The sequence below is a fragment of the Elephas maximus genome, chromosome 15 (assembly GCF_024166365.1).
Source record: "Elephas maximus indicus isolate mEleMax1 chromosome 15, mEleMax1 primary haplotype, whole genome shotgun sequence".
NCBI lineage: Eukaryota > Metazoa > Chordata > Mammalia > Proboscidea > Elephantidae > Elephas > Elephas maximus.
The window spans coordinates 39,599,325-39,623,200 of NC_064833.1; the positions used below are offsets into that span (position 1 = coordinate 39,599,325).

At 38.9% G+C, this 23,876-nt stretch overlaps 1 protein-coding gene and 1 pseudogene across 1 annotated transcript in view; one reads left to right on the top strand and one right to left on the bottom strand.

Moving 5' to 3' along the window:
* Window positions 1-23,876, top strand: part of UBR5 (ubiquitin protein ligase E3 component n-recognin 5) — a 172,895-nt gene that overhangs the window by 28,550 nt on the left and 120,469 nt on the right. The gene's annotated exons all lie outside the window — the stretch shown is intronic.
* Window positions 3,047-6,028, bottom strand: LOC126059057 (chorion-specific transcription factor GCMa-like; annotated as a pseudogene).

The following is a 23,876-nucleotide window of genomic DNA, read 5'->3' on the forward strand; positions in this document are numbered from 1 at the left end:
GGATAAGAATTATGTAATGTTTAGAGGGTGATCCTGTAAATTGGGAGGGTTTGGTCACTTTAAAAATTATTTTTATTGTTATATCTTTACTATGTATCAACATTGTGTTTGCCAAACATTAACTCATCTCACAATACCCTGGCAGCACTGTTGGGGAGGAAATTCAAGATTAAGGAGACTAAGCGTGATTGCTGGGCAGCATAGCTGCTGAGTCCTGGGTCTCTGAGACAGGCCTTCAGCCATTAAGTCCCATCAGCAGGCTCTGCTGCTGAGGCATCTATGGGTACCTTTATGTGATCTGAAGTTTTAAAAATGTATAGATAAAAATAAAATGTTATAGTTTAAAGGACAGTGTTTTAGCCTTTAAAAGCAGTACCTTAACTGTTACCTTATGGCTATATGAATACTTTTTTTGTTTCAAAATATCAGTCCATTTGCAGAAGATGGGATCATCTCATGTATCTTTTCATTTCTTCCCTTTGCTTGGGGTTTGATGGAAGAGAGAGGACCATATATAAAGTGACAGATAGCCTCCATGCTGCACTGAGTGTTGAGATTAGGAGCATTGTTTATTTCTGGAGCCAACAGCTATTAAGTGTTAAGCTCTTGCTGTTCTCTCCATTCTTACATGCATGAGATGGTCGACTAGGGGACACATTGCAATCATTACCATAGTGACATTAATTTTTTTTTAATCCTTTATGTACTATTTGCATGGGAAAGGTTGTGAACAGTTGCTCTTTGGTTTTGTATAACTTTCTGGTATCTTTAGTCAATCTATGCAGTACCTATTATACTAAATATCCAGATGTGCAAAAAGTTGAGTCACAGACCTTATTCTTAAGGAGCTTACTATATAGTTGCAAAAATAAAGTAGAAATGTAAAAAAGTACAATAGAAGTATCAGATAACAGTTCAAGGCAGTAAATGACTAATTGTAAAATAGAATGGACTGATGAGAAGTTCTGGAGGAGGTCAAAAAGAGGAAGTGGACCATGTTGCTAGTAGGTCTATATGTGAAAATTACTCCTGTTTTTTGTAAGTACGCCAGTTGTCCATACCCAGTGTGATTTGTCTGTGTTTCTCTCTTTAGCTTGTACATTTCCTGTAATCTCTGCTTATGTATCAGTGGGTCTTGGCTGCGGCCCTGTTGTTTACTCTCAGGAGACACTTGAAGCCTGCTAGTGGTATTGCTCTAGCAATGCAATAACCCTGTATTATCCACCTGAAAAGGAGTATATCAGGATATGCAGGCTTAATAACATTAAACTAGACTCATTCTTGACTCGAAATTTAATTTTTGGAGGCCCCCATTGGTCTTCAGGCATGATAAAAGTTCTTCAAAACTCATTGTAATCGGTCTTGTGTTTTATTACCTTCTTGAAATGTTTTCAACCTTACTTTCCTTTACATCTGGTGAGGGGAAGGGAGAAAAGTTTTACTACATTTTCCTATTCTTTAGGTTCCTTCAGAGCATTCAAGTTCTTCTATACAGCCTTCATTTTGTATGATTTTATACCCACAAAAGGTAGCAAAGTGGAAGGATTGTCAGATCTGTGTCCTTCATATCTCGGATCCTTTTGTTAGAGATACCTGTATCTGCGATTTCGTCTTCCCTGTTGTTTTTGTTATATCAGCTGTCTTTAAATGGTCTACTTTGATATTTGTTCAGCTTTATTTGAAGAGATATTTTGATTCCTAAAAGAATAATTCTCTGATCACAGGAGGGTGGTATTCAATTGTCTCTGATATTTGTTCCTTATTTTTTTTTTTTTTTTTAAATATTTATTGCTTGGTTCTTTTCAGATTTGATGTCCAGGCTCACCTTTATTCTAAAGTACTTCAGGCCAGAAGAGGAACTGGCAATCAGAATATAGCTGGGCTGATGACAGTCATGTTCATTGCACCAAGACTTTTTTTAAGCAAACATATATCAAACATGTATTACGTACTTGGCACTGAGTCAGTACTATAAAGAATAAAAATGAACCCAACAGAACCTAAGCCCTTGTGGACAGGGAAGGCAGTGAAGAAGAAGGAAGGAGAGACAGAGGAGACCAATTACTGCCACTAGAATTTCTCTTCGTGCTGCCATTTAATTTTTCTGTTCGTCATTATTGAATGGAGTTGGGTCGTATTCCTTGTCTGATAAGCCTTAGAAATCAATGAGAAAACACATTTTATAAACTAATCGTATAACTGGACAAAGTATTAAATATTTCAGGTATAAGCTCAGCTCTCTACACCCCCACAGCTCTTTAACCCTCTCTCCTAGTTCGTTCCTTCTCACAGTTCCCAAAAAGGTGTCGTGTGATTCTAAGTGGGGTTTTTAGTTGCTGTTGAGTCAGCCCCAACTCATGGCAATTTTATGTGTAACAGAATGAAATGTTGCCCAATCCTGCATCATCCTCATGGTTGCTGGCATGTTTGAGTCCATCGTCGTGGCTATCCATCTCATTGAGGGTTTCCCTTGTTTTTGCTCATCCTCCACGTTACCAAACATGATGTCCTTCTCTAATGATTGGTCTTTCCTGATGATGTGTCCAAAGTAAATGAGCCAAAGTCTCTCCATCCTCATTTCTAAAGATAATTCTGGTTGTATCTCTTCTAAGACTGACTCGTTCATTTTTCTGGCAGTCCACAGTATGTTCAGTATTCTTCATCAGTACCACGGTTTGAACACAGTGGTCTTAGATAGGTGGGCTTTTATATCTCTGCTGTTTGAGATACATTAGGGACAATGAAAAGCCAACAGATAGTGCAACTGAGGTGCTGAGAGCCACAAACAATGTGAAAATAAGCAGAAAGCATTTCACTTCACAGATGGGACAAATTCCCATTCCGTGCTAGGAATAGAAGTCTAAGAGTAGAGAAGGAAAAGCCCCAAATGTTACTTTTTGTGGAAAGAAAGAAGTCTTGCCCTCAGCTTGTCAGGATGCTTATTTATCTGTGTTGGAATTGACATGATGGCAACGGGTTTGGTTTATTTTGTGAAAACTGTTACCAAAAAAAAAAAAAAAAAAATCAGCTGTTTCCCAAAACAGTTTTACTTTGGGGCGGGGGGGAAGGGGTTGTGAAAGACTCGAGTCATCTTAAGAGGACAGAGATTTCAGAAGTATTTCAGTGTTGCTGTGGTCTAAACCTGTGCATCTCATTTCTTCATCAAAATCCCATTTGAGGCTTTTACCTGGCAGGTACTATTGATAGTGAGGGCCAGAGGTGTAGGTGAGGAGAAAAGGGTCCTTCTGCCATGAATGGTACACAGTGGAAGGGAAATAGCTGTTAAAATCCATGTGTACCTTCTGTACCTTCTCATCATAAAGATTACACCCTGGATTTGGCCATAATGGGTGACAGCTAGTTTTGGCTGCAGGTGGTTCCACAGGAATCTGCTAGAAACAGGGTTCTGAAGAGTTCAGGGAAAGGGAGATGTCCAAAGGCCAGCTGGCCAGGGGAAAACGGTACCTGGAGCAACATTTGTCATTAAGAGGATTTCTCCCCAAAGCCACATTTTTATTTCATGTTTGAAGGTCCTCGTAATCTGGGCAGACACCAGAGGCGGAAGGCTGAAGCAGGTTTGCACTTGTAGACCCTACTATTGGACAATTTGCATTTCTCATAGAACTGGAAGGGTAATCAGTCAGATGAGTGGTCCCCTCAAAACCATATCTCTTGGAGAAGGATAAGCAACCATTCAGTGACCTCTGCTGGGGAGTATTAGAAATTAAAGGTCCACTGTAACTAGCAGGCAACTGAACACCTTCCTAAAATAAAAAAGACCGAATTAAAGGTAAACTTTCCCAGCTTTGTGTTTACCTGGAAAAGACTTCGTCTCTGAACTCGCCTTCAGTTTCAGATAGGTGGAGGAAGACACCATGTGCACTTTTTTCATTGCTCTTCTTGCCTCTGCTTCTACTTTGGTTTCTGATTTTGCATGATCATGTTCTGCCTTTGACTGGAAAAAGATGAAGGGTCTCTTGTGCCTTCAGAAGTTAGTGAAGGAAGCCCCCATGGCCTCAGCAGGGAATTAGCTTCAGAGGCCCATCACGGTTGGGACAGCATTTCCTCTGCTGCTTCTGCCAGGCTTCGTCACAGATAGCAGGGTGCAGCTACACCAGCACTTGTGGCTGTGTATCACCATGCCCAGGCAGGCTTCTTGAGGATGCAGGAGTTGAGGTGGTTGGTGTTACACATGACCCAAAACTGGTACCTGTGTGTGCTGCTGCACTCTGAGCTATAGCTGTGCTTTGTGTAGGAATCTGGCCACTCCTGGAACCAGTTGGTTTTTTTTTTTCACATTCTGTGGCAGTTTCATATAATTAGCATCCAGTTTAATATCTCCTTGTCCTCAGAATCAGCATTGTCTGGTTCCTAAAGGATTTCGTCTGTTCATCTCCCTGCAGAGATGTTTGGGAATTTTGCTCTCAAAAGCTTTAATATGATCAAGATGAGCCCACTCATGCAGCTTAGATAGGGAGACTGTTTTCTGATGCTGATCCATGGGCAACATTGGACTCAGAGGGTCACCCTCTGCCTCAAACCACTTTTTCACTCCTGGTATTTGTTCTTGCAGTTGTATTTTGTCTAGCAGACTGCTCTTGTACCGTCTACCGTTAAGATAACTTGAAAGAAAAATAAATATTTTTAAATATTAGAATTCTCCCTTTGGCTTCCCAAAGTGTTTTGGAGAACTTTAACTTTTTTAGTTGTATAAAAGCCAGACATTTTTTTCTTCAGTAGATAAATCATCATAAATGCTTTTAGTTGAATATCCCCCCCCTGCCTTTTTTTTTTTGAAATGATGAATTCAAACATTCGCTAAGACCTGTTTTAAAGTCTTGACTCCTCTGAAGCCCTGGCTCTCGGTGAATCTTCTAAGCCAAAGTGACTTCTACCTTCTTTTAGTGATTTTTGCTGATAGCACTCGTTTTGGCACCTGCTTTAGTGCTTTATTTTTAATTTGTTTTTCTCTCTGTATGTATATCCTTCTTATAAGTAGATAGTCAGCTATGTGAGATGTGTGGATTGAATCAGTGCTACTCAGCTTTCCTTTTGTTCCCCAGGCTTCCTGAGGGGTAGAATACATAGTCTTCTCCCTGGCTAACAATTTTAGATATGCTCCCAAGGATGTAGAAAATTCCCTCCAGGTGGTTCTGCTAGTCTCTCCCCCTCTCCACTGTGTTTTAATAGTGCATTTTATTTCCCATAGTACTTAACACCAGGCCTCATACTGTGGGAGTTCAGGAAGTATTTATGGATTGAATCAGACCCTTGGCAGGTGTGGTATGATGGAAGAAGAGAGGTCTGGAGAGACTGTTTTGTCCCCTATTCTCCCTCCCTCCTCTTAATTGTGTAATTAGAGGTAGATCACTTAACTTCTGTAGTCCTCTGTTTTCTCAAATGTAAAACAAGGGGACTATTTATCCAGAACTCAGTATTAAATGAAAAAAACCTATATGTGTTTCCCTGAGATTAAAAAAAATGTTAATATTGAAACAAGTGCAGTTCTCTGCTGGTGCCAGTTTCTAATAAAGTTTTCACAGTCTGTGGTTAGTGAGAATTTTTTTTTATTTCGTATCATGACTTTCCTGGAGCTCTGGTGGCACAGTGACTATGTGCTTGACTGCTAACCTCAAGGTTGGCAGTTCAAATCCATCAGTCGCTCTGCAGCAGAAACATGCGGCAGTCTTTCCATAAGATTGCCTCTTCATCTTTGTTTCTGTGAAATACTGGTAATAGTAGTTACTGGGTTTTCTTTTTTTTTAAATTTGGCAAAATGAAAAGTTGGCAACCTTATGTTTGTCCTTATAATTTGAAGAAAATTTTACTAATCTGTTAAATTGAGAAGTCAGAGGTACATGCTTTATTGCTTAAAAAAAACCTACTGCACCCCAGTTGGGGGACAAGTTTCTGTATACTTATTTGCTAGATCAAACGTATTAATATTTCTTCTCAAAATTTCTATCTTTACCAATATTTTGTCTGCTGGAACTATCAGTTTCTGGTGGAAGTATGTTAAATCTTTCATTGGAGTGTAGACTTGACAGTTTCTCAGATAGCTGATTTTGCTTGCTCTGTTTTTGAGTCTGTGGTGGTAGGAGGAAGCCCTGCTGGTGCAGTGGTTAAAAGCTCAGCTGCTAACCAAAAGGTCGGCAGTTCACATCTGTCAACTGCTCCTTGGAAGTCCTATAGGGCAGTTCTACTCTGTCCTGTAGGGTTGCTATGAGTCAGAATCGACTTGATGGCAAAGAATTTGGTGTTAGGAGCATTCAAGTTCATGAATGTTAAATATTCATGGTGAAACTTTTATTGTTATGGTGCCCTTCTGTATTCCTATTAATGTTTTTTTCCCCCCTCCAGTCTAATAATCTCTGACTTTTTATATGTGAGGATAATATATTTGAATAGATTTATTTCTGCTGTCCGAATTCCATATTTTCTGATTTTTTAATTTTTCTTCTGTTGGATTACTAGTTTTCTGCATTCCCTGCTCTCTCTTTTGTCTTCTCTGTTGATTTGGAAGCAATTAATTGTATTTCTATTCTTTTAGTGGTTACCATTAAACATTTCAGCTACCAACTTTTCTAACAAAGCTCTGGTCCCCATTCTGTCACTGGGGAGCACTTTTAGCTTCATTTCCCACCTGTGGAGATGTTTGTCTTGCAATTGATCTTAGCATTTTTTTTTTAAACAGTTGTTTTTCACAACTATGTAAAGTCATGCGTTCTTTAACATCCATGATACATTCTGTGAAATAGGACATTATGTGATTCGGACGTTTTGTGAACACTGTATTATTTGCTGGGGTAAATAACCTGCCTCTACAATTTACCGTACCATTATATGCCTGGCAGTGCAGTCACTTTGTATACAGGAGACATGTGATGTGTGTGGGTAGCTGCTGTGTTTGCTACATCTGGTTACATCCACTACATCCTGTTCTCCAATTGGAATTTCTGAACTCTGCTATAACCTTAGGGGACCATGGACGTATATGCGGTTGGATGTTGCCTGGACAGACGTTATGCGGTACGTGATTGTATTCAGAAGGTTTTCCAGGGTGGATTCACTATACCGTCTCTGCTCCAGCCGTTCTTCTACCAGAGCTGGTGTGCATACTGCATATAATTGTAAATATTTGTTGGTTAATAAATATTTTTTACATTTTTCACCTTTCTGTTAGTTTTAGTTTAATTTGCTCTCCTTTTATTAATATTAGAAGGAAAGGGCAGAAAGAGGAGAGAAAGGACCACGCAAACATGTGGAACGGCCTTTTCACTGACTCTCCACATCTGGTCTGTGGGGCTTTCAGTGTTAAGAGAAGGAGATGTAGAGAATTTAGTTGGGGGTAAAACAATTGTAAGGTTCTGTTGTGAGTTGACAATATTTACTAATGGTATTTTCCATGTAGGCTGGCTATTTTGTTAGGTTTGTCATCTGTTTTGCTTTGTAAACACTAAAAGCATTATACAAATGCCGGTTATATTTTGGGAAACAGGAGAAGTATACGTATGTTGTAGCTATGACGATGGTGACTGAGTTTCGTAAGCATTCCTGTTGTGCTAACCTCGTGGTTGCTAGGACAGGTCTGAGACAGTGGCGATTATGCAGAGCACTGGACTGGGGATCAGTTTAGCATTTGGATATGTCCCCATTTACACCTCACCCCGTTTTTCCTTTTTAGAAAGGTGAAGTTAGTTATGAAGAGAGGACGTAGCTGATTAAACCAAAACTTCTTAATTCCTGGGGCTGCAAGATCTGAGAACATAGAAGTGTATCTCTCTGACTAGTAAATGATTTCCAGGCATTAAAAAAAAAAGGTGACTGAGTTTCGTAAGCATTCCTGTTGTGCTAACCTCGTGGTTGCTAGGTCAGGTCTGAGACAGTGGCGATTATGCAGAGCACTGGGCTGGGGGTCAGTTTAGCATTTGGATATGTCCCCATTTACACCTCACCCCGTTTTTCCTTTTTAGGAAGGTGAAGTTAGTTATGAAGAGAGGGACATAGCTGATTAAACCAAAACTTCTTAATTCCTGGGGCTGCAAGATCTGAGAACATAGAAGTGTATCTCTCTGACTAGTAAATGATTTCCAGGCATTAAAAAAAAAAAAGAGGTGGGGGAAAGCTAGTACTTTGTGGGAAGATAATTAGGGATTGCAAGATTGTTAGGCAGATCTTTATAATCTTCCCCACTGTTAACTCACCAACTGTCATATCCCCACAATACCTAAAATCACTTAAGGTTTTTTTCGTTTTTAATGTGGTTTTCATTGCTGTGGCTGTGAGATGAGAGCGAGGACTGAGATGGGATGGGATGAGAGCCTTTTGACCAGTTATGTCAGTCCGTAAATCAGGGCCTGCCTTTTGAGTTAATGTATATTGAGCTGAGTATTTACTCTAAAACAAATAATTGGAAGCATGTGTTTGTGGATTCCCGAAGGTCAAAATATGGGAGCTAGGCCTTAGCTGTGGTAGCTCTGTTGCCATTCAGAGACATTTGTGCTCATTTGTGCTCCACAGTGGTAAAAGAGACAGGGATCTGGTAGAGCCCCTTAAATTTGGCTCTGCTGGTTTGTAGTTTTAATGATACTTGTTTTACTCCTCAGTGCAGTTCTCTGAATTATATTTGAAGGCAAGCTTTCTGAGTTACAGACTCAATTTTAAGTAGGTACAGATTTCAAAGAGGCCATTTCACACAGCTGATTAGCATGTTTTCAATATCAAGTGAGGTTATCCAGTGGCGTGTTGTAGAACTTACTTGATTAGTCTGACTTGAGGGGAATAAAGACTCCCAGCAAGGACTGTGTATAGTGTAGAAGGAAAATGATACTGAAATCTATTGTTATCACCTAAAAGTGGATCCTTTTTTTTTTTTCCTGCTCAGTTAACTGAATAAAAAATGCCTGTCATCTTATTCAAATTTTAAAAATCACCTGTTATAGATGTTTTGCCATTTTAAACAAGATAATTTTAGGCAGAGCGGGATAGTTTATGGTACCTCTTTTTTTTTTTTTTTTTTTAAATACTTTAACTTGGTTAAACAATAAGAAAATTGAGATATCATTTTTGTTTAGATAAAAAGACAGGAAGGCAGTTTGTCACTGTTGAGCTTACTTTTCGAAGAGGCTTTCTATGTTCTAGATGCTCTCTGGGGTCTTGGGCTAAAGAGATGAGTAAGACATTGTCTCTACATCAGGGAGCTTAGATCCCAAACCGGGGTCCTCTGGTTCCCCCAAGATTTTGCTAGAAAAAGTGACCCTGAAGAGTGTTCCATGTTCAACTTCAGTTTAGGAAACATGAGATTAAGCATAGTTGAGCAGATTATTTAATTGTCAGACTTAGTAGTAGAGCCTTTAATAGAAGCATGTGAATTGTGAATTCCTATGAGGGGGCTATACTAAACAACATTTCCAAACTTGAAATAGTATGCTTATTAATACCTCCCTAAATGGAATACTAGGGTGGTACAATGGTTAAGCGCTTGGCTGCTGTCTTAGTTATCTAGTACTGCTCTAACAGAAATACCACAAGTGGATGGTTTTAGCAATGAGAAGTTTATTTTCTCATAGTCTACTAGGCTAGAAGTCCGAATTTAGGGTGCCAGCGCCAGGGGAATGCTTTCTGTCATTGTCGGCTCTGGAGGAAGTCTTTGTCATCAGCCTTCCCTTGGTTGAGGAGCTTCTCAGGTGCAGGGACCCCAGGTCCAAAGGAAGTGCTCTGCTTCTGGCATTGCTTTCTTGGTGGTATGAGGTCCCAATGTCTCTCTGCTCCTGTCTCTCTTTTATATCTCAAAGAGATTGGCTTAAGACACTAATCTTTTAGATCTCGTCAATATAACTGCCGCTAATCCATCTCATTAACCATCATAGTGATAGGATTTACAACACATCGGAAAATCACATCAGATGACAGAATGGTGGACAGTCACACAATACTGGGAATCGTGGCCTAGCCAAATTGATACACATATTTTTCAGGGACATAGTTCAACCCATGACAGCTATTAACCAAAAGGTCAGTGGTTTGAACACACCAGCCACTCTGTAGGACAAAAGACCTAGTGATCTTCTCCCGTAAAGATTATAGCCTGTGGGACAGTTCTACTCTGTCCTGTAGGATTGCTGTGAGTCACAATCAGCTGGTCAGCACACAACAACAACAAACAGAATATTAATTGCATGTTAAATTAATATTAATTGCGTATTAAATTCTTACGTGTATTTGTGGTATTTGAGAATAGTGATTTCCAAACCTAGCTGATCATCAGAATCACCTTGGGTGCTTAAGGAAAAAAAAAAAATTGAGTTGGAATACATTTGTGTGGTTTCAAATCCATAAAGTATAAATTGGCATACAGTAAAAAGTCTCCCTGCTCTGTCCCCAAGCCTTCTACTTCACTTCCTCATAGGTGACTAATGTTACTCCTTTCAGAGATGCATGTGCTAGAAAATAAGTACACATATTCTCTTCCAATTTTTCACAATGGTGGCACACTGTACACAGTTTTGCAGCTTGTTTTTTTTTCCCCCACTCAGGATATCTTAGAGTTCTTTCCATATAAACACATAGTGTCTTCATCCTTTTTATGGCTCTATGGATGTATCATAATTTATTTAGTCAGAATACAAATCACTGGACTTTGTATCTGGAGATATGGAGGTATGGAGATATGGTAGCCACTTTTGGCAGAAGTGAGAGTAACCCATTGCCGTGGAGTCAGTTTCGACTTACAGCGACCCTATAGGACAGAGTAGAACTGCCCTCTCGGGTTTCCAAGGAGCGGATAGTGGATTTGAACTGTCGACGTTTTGGTTAGCAGATGAGCTCTTAACCATTACATAGATGCTAAATATCTACCCATCGTCACCCAGTGGCAGAGCTGGGACTCAAAACTCAGGGCTTCTTTCAGGTATCTAGGTGTGTGACCCAACCAAAAATGAAACCTGTTGCTATTGATTCAGTTCCAACTCATAATGACCCTCTAGGACAGAGTGGAACTGTCCCATAGGGTTTCCTAGGCTGTAATCTTTATGGAAGCAGACTGCCACATCTTTCTCCTGTGGAGCAGCTGGTGGGCTCGGCTAGCAGCCGAGTGCTTTATGCACTGCGTCACCAGAGTTCCTCCCAGGGTATGACCGGGCTGGTGCTAATTTTTTCTTTTCGTGGCTATGCTGATTGGCCAGATGAGACAAAACCAACGAAAAATTAGTATGTTTTTATATACAGTTATTACTATTTAGGTGCAGCATTAAATGTTAAAGCCAAAAAACCAAACCCATTGCCTTCCAGTTGATTCCGACTCATAGCAACCTTGTAGGATGGGGTAGAGCTTCCCCATAGAGTTTCAAAGGAGTAGCTGGTAGATTCAAACTACTGACATTTTAGATTAGTAGCTGTAGCTCTTAACCACTACGCCACCAGGGTTTCCACATTAAATGTCAAGATATTTTATTGTGTCACCTGCGAATAGAAGACTTCCAGGGATTGGACTTTGTGTAGTTCGCATTTTAAGACACTTAGCCAGCTAGACTTACGTTATCAATTTAAGGCACTTAAGCAGGCAGGCCGCACACAAGTGGACATTCTATCAGTAATTTTGTTTCCTGATGAGACCTCCTTTCTTCTTACTTGTGCTTTCAGCTTCCTCTTGTTCCATTCAGCATATTTTCCTAACGCTAACCCAGATTAAAATGCAGAGGAAGGAGAAGGAAAAGGAGAAAGAAGACTGCCCTCTAAGTGGAAGGGAAGTGGGAGACTATAAAGTACTGTGTGATTTTTCTGTCAGTTTGGTAAACTCTTTCTCTGGGATAATTCCCAAAGAAAGAATTTAAAAAATTCTGCATATTAGTGCATCTTCATTTGAATTAGGGTCTAACCTCATAGGGAGATTACTTCATAGGACAACATTCCTTTGGTATGTTTTAAAAATCTAGTCTTGTAACTTTGATTACATAGGAGAACATCTAAAAATCTCTAAAAATGTCTGTCAGAAGAAAGAAAAGGCTGTGAATCCACTATTTTCAGGCAGTGTAGGGTTTAGAGCCGAGACATCTGAATGCCTATTCATTCAGCCACCGATTCATCTGGTAGATGGTTACTCTGTCAGGTGCTGTGGATTTAGAGATTAATAAACGTAGTTCTGCCTTCAGCGAGCTTGCCGGGCAGTGAAGGAGACAAATATTTCATCAAACAAATAAGTAATAATTGTTACAGTATAAGGAGTGCTATGCAGGAAATATGCATCAGCTATTATTGGAACTCAGAGAAGTGCCTAGTTTAGCCTATAGTGGAGGGTGAGCTAAGGTTTCCCACATTTGCTCTTTGAGCCTTGCCTTGAAGGCTTAGTAGCCAGGTGTGGAGAAGGTGGCAGTGGGGTATGGTTATTCTAGGCTGAGGGAATAGGTGTATAAAAAAAAATAAGAGCATTGTGAGTATGATTTAGTTAGGGAATTGTGAGACTATGGGGATGCCTCTGAAACAGTGAGAGGAGATGAGAATAAAAATGTAAGGGCAAGAAGAGAAGAGATCTCTTTGTGAAATAAAAACCTATGTACAAGAGCCAAAGAGTTAGAGAGTGTGCCTACAGATTTCTGGTTCCAGGAATTCTCAGACATAGCCGACATTCCCTGGGTCCTCAGGCTCCTACCAGATCGCAGGACTCAAATTGGGCCCTGTTTACTTTGGCTACCAGTTCAAGTCAAAACTTGGCTGCAAAGCAGCAATGTAGCAGGCTATCCAAGGATGAAAAATATAGTTTAATAATAATGATAATGGCTGCCATTCATTGAGCACTTAAGTTCCTGGCTCTTTCCAAGACATCTTATAAAATAATCTTTAATCCTTATAGCGATACTACAAGACAAATGGTTTTATCTCTGCTTAACAGATCAAGAAATCGAGGCTCTGGGCGATTAAAGCAAGCTCATCCCAGGTTACAGGGCCAGTTAATGGTAGGGGTGGGATCTCTCTCTCCCAGATTTGTTGACACCACAGCTCAGTTCTTTTCCCTTTCTACTGTGCTGCCGCCAACAAGACACCAGATGCAGTTTCTGATGCTGGTGGGATGGCAGCTCAGGAATGTAAAATGACCATTTCAAAGGCAGTAAAACTGTGATTTCATCTTTGATGTTTAAGGGCAACAAAAAACCGTCACAGTAGTGCTTGTTTAGAGAATCTCTCTGGAATCTAATGGCATCAAGACCCTGGGTCAGGAATATAACCTTCTTAATTGTCTTGTTTCTATGGAAAAATCAGATTTCATTATAAGTGTTGTATTTCAGAGTATAGTTCTGAGGACTGGATAACTTGCCAAATGCCATGTTTGTGTTATGAAAGTGCATCAGTTATCTCATGAGACATTTGATTTGTATGCAGAGTTAAAATTGGGCTTGTAACGATTTGAATACATTATCTGCATTTGGCAGATACTTTAATAAATGAATTTACAGGTATTCAGAGTGTGGATATGGCGAAAGGGTGAAGAAAGCCAAATATTTTCTCTTGAAATTTTGCTTGGGTGTAACATGTTTGGGTGGGAGCTCTAAAGAGTCTTCCTGTCTTTTTTGTTAGCACAGTTCAATTCTTGTTTATATGGATGGTCTTACCATTAAGAAAATGAAATTAGATGAGACAGGACTTACGAAATTGTTAAGAATTAATGTCTAAAGGCCTAATTTTTATCTTTTCCCCCAATTTTCTTCTTTTCCGTTTGGCATGTGTATTCTTTCCCTTTTCCTGTTTTGAATGGACCGGAAAATTACATAGTGGGTTTTGCTTTAAAGGAAAGTGACTCATTTTCTTGTATTCAGCATTTAGTTTCTTACAGACCTGTTCATCTTTCAAATGGCACAGTGGTTTAGGATTTGGTCTCCTTTCCATTTATTAGTAAAAAAAATGTTACTTATGACATTGTATAGGAGTTTTTAACCAGAATATTTTAAAGAAATTACCTGTAAGTATAATGCCATATTTCTGTATCATAGTTTGCAGAGCATTTCTTATGAATTTTCTCAGTTTTATAGAAATCTGTCAGTTTCAGCTAAAAATCATTTTGGGGAAAATAGTTATGATGTTCACATTTAAAAAATTTTTGTATTACTTTAGTAAATTTACAGTATTTGTTTAGAAACTTCTTTTTGGTCTTGAATGTGTCTTGAAAATGAATGTCCTGTATCATTTACTTAAGGTGAAGTAAACAGATTATATAAGCTGGCATTTGTCATCTTCACCGTATTAAGCATGAAGTATGTATAAGTCCTGTCTATAACCAGTCATTCAAGAGGCTGACACATGGATTTTTCTCTCTACAAAAGCTGTTTTTTGGTTTGATCTGGGGTTGTGTACTGTAAGAGTAAAGCCGTATGTTCGCTACCTGTTGTTTTGGAGGGTTGACAGTAAGAGCAAAACCAGGCTGCTATTTTAGAAGTCATTGAGCCTAATTTAAAGAAATAAACTGTGGTTAACATTTGTGGCTGAGCAAGGTTATCAGGCACCAGTGTAAAAGCTGATAATTTGAATTATTAGACTATACTGAGATTACGCCTCACCAAGGAAATAGGTTTTTTTTAGAGGGTAGGAGGTTTTTTTAGGAGGAGTAATCCCTTTACCTTCTCAAACTCAGTCCTATAGAGGTGAGGGAGATTAGGGCCCTTCTAGCCACCATGAAGGAGTACAAGCTCTGTTGCTAGATCTGAGTTTTCAGGAGAAGGTGAGATTTTATGTGAAATCTTCCAATTTTAAAACTTGGCTGAGAATTTAAAAAAAGATTAAAATACCACGAGACTCAAAGTACATCTGTAGGCTGGCAGTTTGTTCCGCTCCATACCCCTGTTCCCCTCCACCCCATCTCCCCATTTTAGTAGCTTTTGCATGTAAATCTTTAAGAGGTTCTTTTGATACTGCACCCCCAACCACATTGAAAATCAGTAGTGAGTGAATGGTAGACTCTTAGTGCCTCACAAGAGTTTAATACTATCAGGGATGCCATTACACTATCATGCCATGCCATTTATACATGAACAGAATCATGCATGGGTAAAAGATTTATTCAAAGTGTGAGGTAGACCCCCCCCCCCCAAAAAAAACAAACAGACAAACAAACTTGTAGCTGTCAAGTTGATTCGGACTCATACTAACCGTAGGGTTGGAGACCTGCCCCATATGGTTTCCTAGGCTGTAAACCTTTACAGAAGCAGACATCTCTCTCCCGCGGAACTGCTTGTGGGTCCAAATTGTCAACCCACCAACCTTGCAGCAGCCAAGCATATAACCACTGTGCTGCCAGGCTCTTGGCAAGATAGACCAGTGAGTTTTAATGTAACAGTATGAAAAATTCATTCATAGTGTTTCAGATTCCACATTGCAACCAACCTGAATCTATTGTTTGTCAAGTTTTGATGAATCAAAGAATATCCACAATTTAAGAAGTATTTTGAAAGTGTGTAATGAAGAGGTTATCTTGGTTGAACTTCATTTTAGTAAGAAAAATGGACAATTATCATTTCTTTTCAACATCAGTTTAGTATTGGGTTCATCCTTAGAAGTTAGGATGGCAAGACTTTGTCTCATGTACTTTGGACATTTTACCAGGAGGGACTAGTACCTAGAGAAGGACATCATGCTTGGTAAAGTACACGGTCAAGGAAAAAGGGGAAGATCCTCAACGAGATGAATCGACACAGTGTCTGTAGCAGTGGGCTCAAACATAGCAATGATTGTGAGGATGATACAGGACTGGGCCATGTTTTGTACTGTTGTACATAGTGTCACTATGAGTCAGAACTGTCTCGATGACACCTGACAACAACACTTTAGAATAGAACACAGCAACAGTTTTAGGGAGTGATCTATGGACCCTGGGGATCCCTGAGACCCTTTCAGGGGCTACATGAGGACAAAACTATCTTTACAGTAATACTGAGACTTTGTCTTTTTTGCTGTTTTGACGTTTGCGCTGATGGCTCAAAAGCCATGGTAGGCGGTAAGACTGCTAGTGCTTTTAGCACAGATCAAGGCAGTGATATAAAACTGTACTAATAGTCATTGTATTATTCACTTTCTCCCACTTAGAGGAAAAAAAAAGGCTGTTTCACTTAACAGTGGCCTTGGAAGCAGTAAAAATTACCAAATTTATTAAATATTTACCTTTGAGTATATGTCTATAATATTCACTGTGATAAACTGAGGAGAACAGTGGTTGTCTTGAGAAAAAGCACTTCTGAGGTTGTTTTAGTTATCAGTTGAACTAGGCACCTAGTTCATAGAGCACCATTTTTACTTGAGTGACTGACAGACAAACCCTGGTTAGACTTGGGTATTTGACAGACATTTTCTCTAAAATGAACAAAGTGAGCCTCTCACTTTAAAGAAAATAACTGAAGCTGTTTGTTGTCAATGAGAGAAATTAGAACTTTCAAGCAAAAATTAGAATTTTAGAACATCTGTATCTACCACTGTGAACTTGATGCTGTAGTGACATTAGTGAATGTCATTTTGAAGATGTGCATAAATGAGTAACAAATGACTGATGCAGACTGTTACAGAACCATGCATAGGTAAAAGATTGACACAGAGTTCATTGATAGGTTTCAGATTCCACATACCACCAGCTTTTAAGAAGCTATCACTTGTCAAGTTTTGGTGTAGCATCAAAGAAGAATATCTGCAGTTTTCAGGAAGGAGTACTTTTGGTAACCGAATTATTTTCTGATAATATTTTAGGCACACATTCTTTGTTTTGTTAGTACCATGTGTTTTCATTAATGAAAGCACGCTGAATCGTTTGTTGAGTGTGTCTGAGTTTTTGGTAGGTAATATGGATTTTTTTTTTCTTGCCTCCTCCCACAAACCTACTCTTAGTGTACTTAGTGGTATATATGGTGTATGGTAATGGTACCACAGAGTCCCCACCAGGTCTCCTGTTACATACATGTTTACCTAATAAAAAATTTCAAAATTTCTATTTTTTCTACCAAAAATTTAGATGCTTCATACAATACCCTATAAAATCAGTTATTGACAGCACACGTTCATTTCTTCATTTTCAAACAGTCATAAAGGCCCCTCCCTTGAGGTACCAGGTACTATCAGCTGTACAGTAGCTTCCCAGTAAGCCTCAGAGGTTGAAAAAGTACATAGTCACTATATGTGCTATCAAGCACAAAAAGGGTTAAAATATTTCCCCCTTTTCCAACAACTTATCTAGGTGGGACTAGATTTTCTTCATATACTTCAACTAAAACAACATAGTGTGACAGATTGAATGTAGAAGCAGATTTGAGTGTCAGGCTGTCTTTTAAGCCTGATAATAAAGTGATTGACAAAACATAAAACACAGTCCCTGTATCAAAAATATTTTTGGGAAAATAGTTATTTTTCCTAAGAAGGTAATTTATGTCAATATGTAATAAAGACTTTTTGGGGGTCCTCAATAATTCTTTCATTCTTTTTTTTTTTTTTTATCATACATAAGGTTGCTACAAGTTGGGGCTGACTTAACAGCAACTAACAACAACAACAGTAATTCTTAAGAGTGTAAAGTGGTTCTGAGACCAGAACATTTGAGAGAATCCTTAGAGTATATTAATGAGGGAGTGGAGAAAGAAGACTGTTGGGGTGGTGAAAATGCATATTTGTGGGCCCCATAACCAGAGATTCTGATTTACCTTTCCTGTAGGAGGTACAGAGCCCTGGTGGCACAGTGGTTAAGAGCTCAGCTGCTAACCAAAGAGTTGGCAGTTCAAATCCACCAAATGCTCTTTGGAAACCCTACTGGGGGCAGTTCTGTTCTGTCCTATAGGGTCCCTGTGAGTTGGAATCCATTCAACGGCAATGGGTTTGGTTTTCGGTTACAGGAGGTACAGAGAAATAAACTAATCATCTCTGCTTTCTTGACTCCCAAAATATTTTGTTTTATTTTGGTAATATTTTAAATTCACGTTTGGTTATTACAGTAACCATTGGTTCCTTAATGTTAAACTTAATAATTTTTTTTGTGGTCAGCTGTGACATGAGAAAAACGAAGAACAAAATAGGGAGTTTTTAACACAGCTAAATTTATATTTATTAAAGATTAAGGTCTTCTTACATTTTTTCGGTGTGAAAATGAGGTATAGTGATTTTTTTGTGTGTGTGTATCCTTGTCGGAAAAAAAAATCATACTACTTATTTCATTATTGTGTACCACCCCATTTATTGCTCTGTAAAATTCCATAGTTGGGGAAATAATGATCGGGGTAAATTTAGGTACAAACAAAATGGATTTCAAAAATGTGGCCAAAAACTGAAAACTTGAAAGTCAAATTTCAGACATTGTGTGAGAGGGTTTTCGTGATGACAGGAGATGAAGAGATCATCCCGAATATGCTAGTACTTATTCATTGAGCAGAGGCAACGCAGAAGGCCACTGTGACTCTTCACAACAATGTGACCCACACACCTATCAGTCATCTCAGTGGAGTATGTGTGGGGTTGGGGGAGGGGTGTGTGTGTGAGAGAGAGAGAGAGAAAGAGAGCTTGAGATTAGAAGGCATCCCTTTTTTCCCTAGGACTATAGGAAGAATCCTTGCATCCCTGGCCTTGGGGGTCAAAGTAGCTACTAATCTTTAAATTACAGAGTTGAGTGGGTAGGGGAAAGATTTTCTCCCTTTCGCACACAAATGAATCCGCAGTCACCATAAGGAGAACACCCAGTTGGCCCCTCTGTTTTTACTCACGCCTCCCTAAAGGAAATTGATTTGCTCCAAGAGTGTGAGAAGGGATTTGGGGTTGGATACCGTGTAGGCTGGATTGAACGAACTAACGCCAGGCTCTCAGTTTGTTGGTAGGGGGTGAGGGTGTGCCTGCTAAATGCTGGGACAAGTAAATGACCATTTCAAAATGCCCTCTGTAACTCTGCCTGAAGCCTAGCCTGGCAGTTGCAGAGGCTGGCAGGTGGGACCACCATATATGATAGATTGAAATTATTGAGCAGTTATAATGTGACTGGTTGTCATGTGAAGAAGCAGTTGAGAAATGGCAGTGAATATAGTATGGTGTGGTAGTTGTATTTTAAAAAAGTGCGTCAAAGTTGAGGACTGATTGCTTACACTTAAGAAAAGTGCATGATGATATAATGGAAAGACCATGTTCTGTGGTTAAAGATGGGTTTGACTCTGTTCCTACCATCTATCTGGTAACATAGCAGTTGTTTCCTCCACCCCCCCCAAGAAAAAAAAAAAAAACCTCTTGAAGTTTGAGGTAGTTGTTTTAGGATTTAAGATTCAGAGGATTTACCTTTGGAAAAATGCCAGAAATACTCCTGGAGTATATCATTTTTTCTACCAGAGACTATCCAGGCATAGATTTTTAATGTACTCATTTGTGTCTTGGCAATACCTGCCTTCTCTGACATTGATGACAAGAGGTGAGCTTCGAGACGTTTCCTGTGGAATTCTGTGATTTCGTATTGCAAGTAACCTTTACTAACTGTTGGTTCTTTGTGTGGTTTATTAAGCCCTTCATTCCAAAATAAAATTATATAGGTATGTAAAAGTTTTATTCCATGAATAGATGACTGGCGGTTGGGCTTTTTGCTAATATTGTTACTGGATAAGTGGTAAGTTATTAAATGCTTTCTCCATGTTAACTGGTTTGCATGCAAAAGTTATACAGGCACTAGCCTAAAAGAAATTTGTATATTCACACTTTTTGTGTTTATTCTTAACTTTAATTTGAAATGGAAGACCCAGGGAGTTGGTTTTGTTGACATGAAAATTAGTAACTTTTAATGCCTCTGAGATGGGTTGTGTACAAGTAACACTGTACATTTTTTCACAGTCAGAACTGTATCCAAAGAGGTGGGGGGCGGTGAGGAGAGACTTGGCATGTTTTATCCTGTCTTTGCTTAGAGTCTGTGAAGACAGAGAATTCAGACGGAAACACAGATGACTAGAATGTAGACAGTGAAAGTCATGCATGAGACAGAAGTTGTAGACTTCTGCAGGAAGAAAATCAGGGCTACCAGGTAAAGTTCATGGAGAAGGTAATATTTGGGCTGGGCCTGAAACAGGTAGGAATGAGACTGGAGGAAATGTACTGCTAACAGCTTGTCACTTTCCATCTTTACAACCATTGCCAGTAAGCATAGAACGTGGCTAGGTGTGTACTTGTTTTACAATTCTATATATGTGGAAACCATCATCTGGTAGATGATAGGATCAGGAATATCATTCTGTCCTGGAGAATTGAAGCTTTTTGTGAATCTAAGTATACCTAAAGTTCCATTGTTTTTGTAATTCAGTAAGATCCTTCAGTTTTAGTCCAGTTTAAGTATTTGTGTCTGAGCATGCAAGTATGTTGTGTGACAGAGGGTAGGCAGAGAATTATGAAATTGAAGACCCTGTACCAAGTGCTTTTGCCAGTTGAGGATCTATGAGATGATGAATCATCCTTGAAATTAGAATGTTAAATTTGAGGTGAATGAGATTTAAATTATAAGGGATTTCAAGAGCAGCAATGAAATACATTAGCTTCTAGCAAGAGCCTTTATGCTTTGTTTTCCTGTCTCACTGTTAACATCAGCTTGCTAACTTGGTGCTTAAAAAAAAAAAAGTTGCAGTGTCTATCTCTGTAAAATGACTATAAATTTAAAGGAATAAAATAGGTTATTTAATTGGAGTATGAGTGAGCGCTTCTAGCATTGCATCTGTTTATTGAAGCATCTCAATTGGTATTCTGTCAATTCCTGGAGCCTTGTTTTTTGCCAGTGCCTTCAGTACAGCTTGGACTTCTTCCATCAGTACCATTGGTTCCTGATCATATGCCGTCTTCTGAAATGGTTGAAGGTCAACCAGTTCTTTTTGGCGCAGCAACTCTGTGTATGCCTTTAGAGATTCTTCAGTCTTCTCTTGGTGCTTCCTGTGTCGTTCAGTTTTTTGCGTATCCAAAAAAAAAAAAGCCCATCGCCATTGAGTTGATTGATATTAAATGTTAAATATATTAATAAAAAAAATAGCAACCCTATATTAAGTATATTAAACATTGCAACTTGATGCTTGAATTTTTTCTTCAGTTCTTGCAGCTTGAGAAATGCTGAATGTGTTCTTCTCTTTTGGTTTTCTAACTCCAGGCTTTTGCGCATTTCAGTATAATACTTCTCAAGCTGCTCTTCGAAATCTTCTGTTCAGCTCTCTTCCTTCATCATTTCTTCCATTCCAAGATCAAGTTTCAGAGTCTCTTCTACATCCTTTTTGGTCTTTTCTTTCTTTCTTGTATTTTTAATGACCTTTTGCTTTCTTCATATATGATGTCTTTGATGTCATCCCATAACTTGTCTGGTCTTTGGTCATTAGTGTTCAGTGCATTTAATCTATTCTTGAAATGGTCTCTAAATTCAGGTGGGGTGTATTCAAGTTTGTACTCTGGTTCTTGTGGACTTGTTTTAATTTTCTTATGCCAGAATATTTGGAAGACAACTACCTGGCCAACCAACTGGAAGAGATCCATATTTGTGCCCATTCCAAAGAAAGGTGATCCAATGGAATGTGGAAATTATTGCGCAGTATCATTAATATCACATGCAAGTAAAATTGCGCTGAAGATAATTCAAAAACATTTGAGCAGTACGTCCACAGGGAACTGCCAGAAATTAAAGCTGCATTTTTCAGAAGAGGAGATGGAACAAGGGATATCATTGCTGATATCAGATGGATATTGGCTAAGAGCAGAGAATACCAGAAAGATGTTTACCTGTGTTTTCTTGGCTATGCTAGGGCATTCGACAGTGTGGATCATAATAAGTTATGGATAACATTGAGAAGAATGGGAATTCCAGAACACTTAACTGTGCTCGTGAGGAACCTGAACATAGACCAAGAGGCAGTCAGTTGTTCAAACAGAACAGGGGGATCCTGCATGGTTTAAAGTCAGGAAAGATGTGAGTCGAGGTTGTATCCTTTCACTGTACTTACTCACTATATCCTGAGCAGATAATTTGAGCAGGTGGACTATATGAAGAAGAACGAAGTATCAGGATTGGAGGAAGACTCGTTAACAACCTGTGATATGCAGGTGACACAATCTTGCTTGTTGAAAGTGTGGAGGACTTGAAGCACTTACGGATGAAGGTCAAAGACTACAGTCTTCAGTGTGGATTACACCTCAACATCGAGAAAACAAACATCCTCACAACTGGACCAATAAGCAACATGATAAATGGAGAAAAGATCGAAGTTGTCAAATATTTCGTTTTGCTCAGATTCACAACCAACACCCATGGAAGTGTCAGTGAGGAAATCAAATGATGTATTGCATTAGGCAAATCTGCTGCAAAAGATCTCTTTAAAGTGTTAAAAAGCAAAGATGTCACCTTGAGAACTAAGGTACACTTCACCTAAGCCATGGTATTTTCAATTATGTCATATGCATGTGAAAGCTGGATAATGAATAAGGAAGACAAGAAGAATTGATTCATTGGAATTATGATGTTGGCAAAGAATATTGATTACCGTCAGAAGAGTGAATAAACCTGTCTTGGAAGAAATACAGCCAAAAGGCTCCTTAGAAGCAAGGATGGTGAGACTTCAGCTTGCTTACTTTGGACATGTTATCAGGAGGGACCAGTTCCTGCAGAAGGATATCAAGCTTGGTAAAGTAGAGGGTCAGGGAAAAAAGGCCCTCAACGAGATGGATTCACACAGTGCAACTAAGAGCTCAAACATAGCAAGAATTGTGAGGATGGTGCAGGACGGAGCAGTGTTTCATTCCGTTGTATACAAGGTCACTATGAGTCAGAACCAATTCAACAGCACTGAACAAAAAAACCCAACAATTGGAATATAGAATAATTCTTTGGTGTAGAAGTACTACGGATTGCCAGAAACTGATTGCTAACCTATCTGTTCGTTGTGTTAAACAGCTGTTTCACAAAGGCTTTCCCTTGTCTGTCTTCAATGAGATTAAATGCTGATCTATGTGGTTATTTTGCAATATTCTGCTGTACTCTTAAAATTGTTTTCCATCATAATCACATGTAAAGATTTATTTTGAAATGGAATTTGGTGAGCTTCTAGGGTGGTTTTTCTTTTATTTTAAGGAAAACTTTTGTTAATATTGCTATAAGAATGTTATAATTAATAACTTCAAGTATTGTAAGATCCTAAAGACGAGTGCCAGATAATTATTTAGAGGCATTTAATAATTTAGGAAATTTAAATGAATATAGTCATTGTCCTGAGGTAATTGTGTGACTTGTGTCTGCTGAAGACTATAATGTAAAAGGGAACTTAATGTTCCTTATTATTTCGTGTACTTTTTTTTTTTGCTTGAAGGTTTCTTTTGTCACTATCATCTGGGATCTATGTAAGATAATATGTAGGGGGCCAGTAGCTCTCTGGAGATTTAGAAGACTGTAAATTTTGTGTAAATTTTTGGGATTGACTTTCAGTACTTTTAAACATTTGCTATTTGGAGAAGCAGTGGAAATGGACATGTAAAATCAAGTATATGAAAGTTTGAGATAGGTAAGATGTGGTATGAAACTGAATATGACAATAAGTGCAGTTCTCTTATAGGAGCTCTGGTGGCGCAGTGGTTAAGAGCTCAGGCTGCCATCCAAAAGGTTGGCAGTTCGAATCTACCAGCTGCTCCTTGGAAACCCTGTGGAGCGGTTCTCCTCTGTCCTAAAGGGTTGCTATGAGTTGGAATCGACTCGGCAGCAACAGGTTTTTTTTAATTCTCATATAAGGAGCCCTGGTGGTGCAGTGGCTAGAACCGACTTGATGGCAACGGGCTTGGTTTTTATTCTCATATAAATATTACATACATATCCTCCACTGATACACTTGCTTTTCTTAAAATTCAAAGAATTTCAGGACTGAAAAGAAACAAAACCAAAAAAA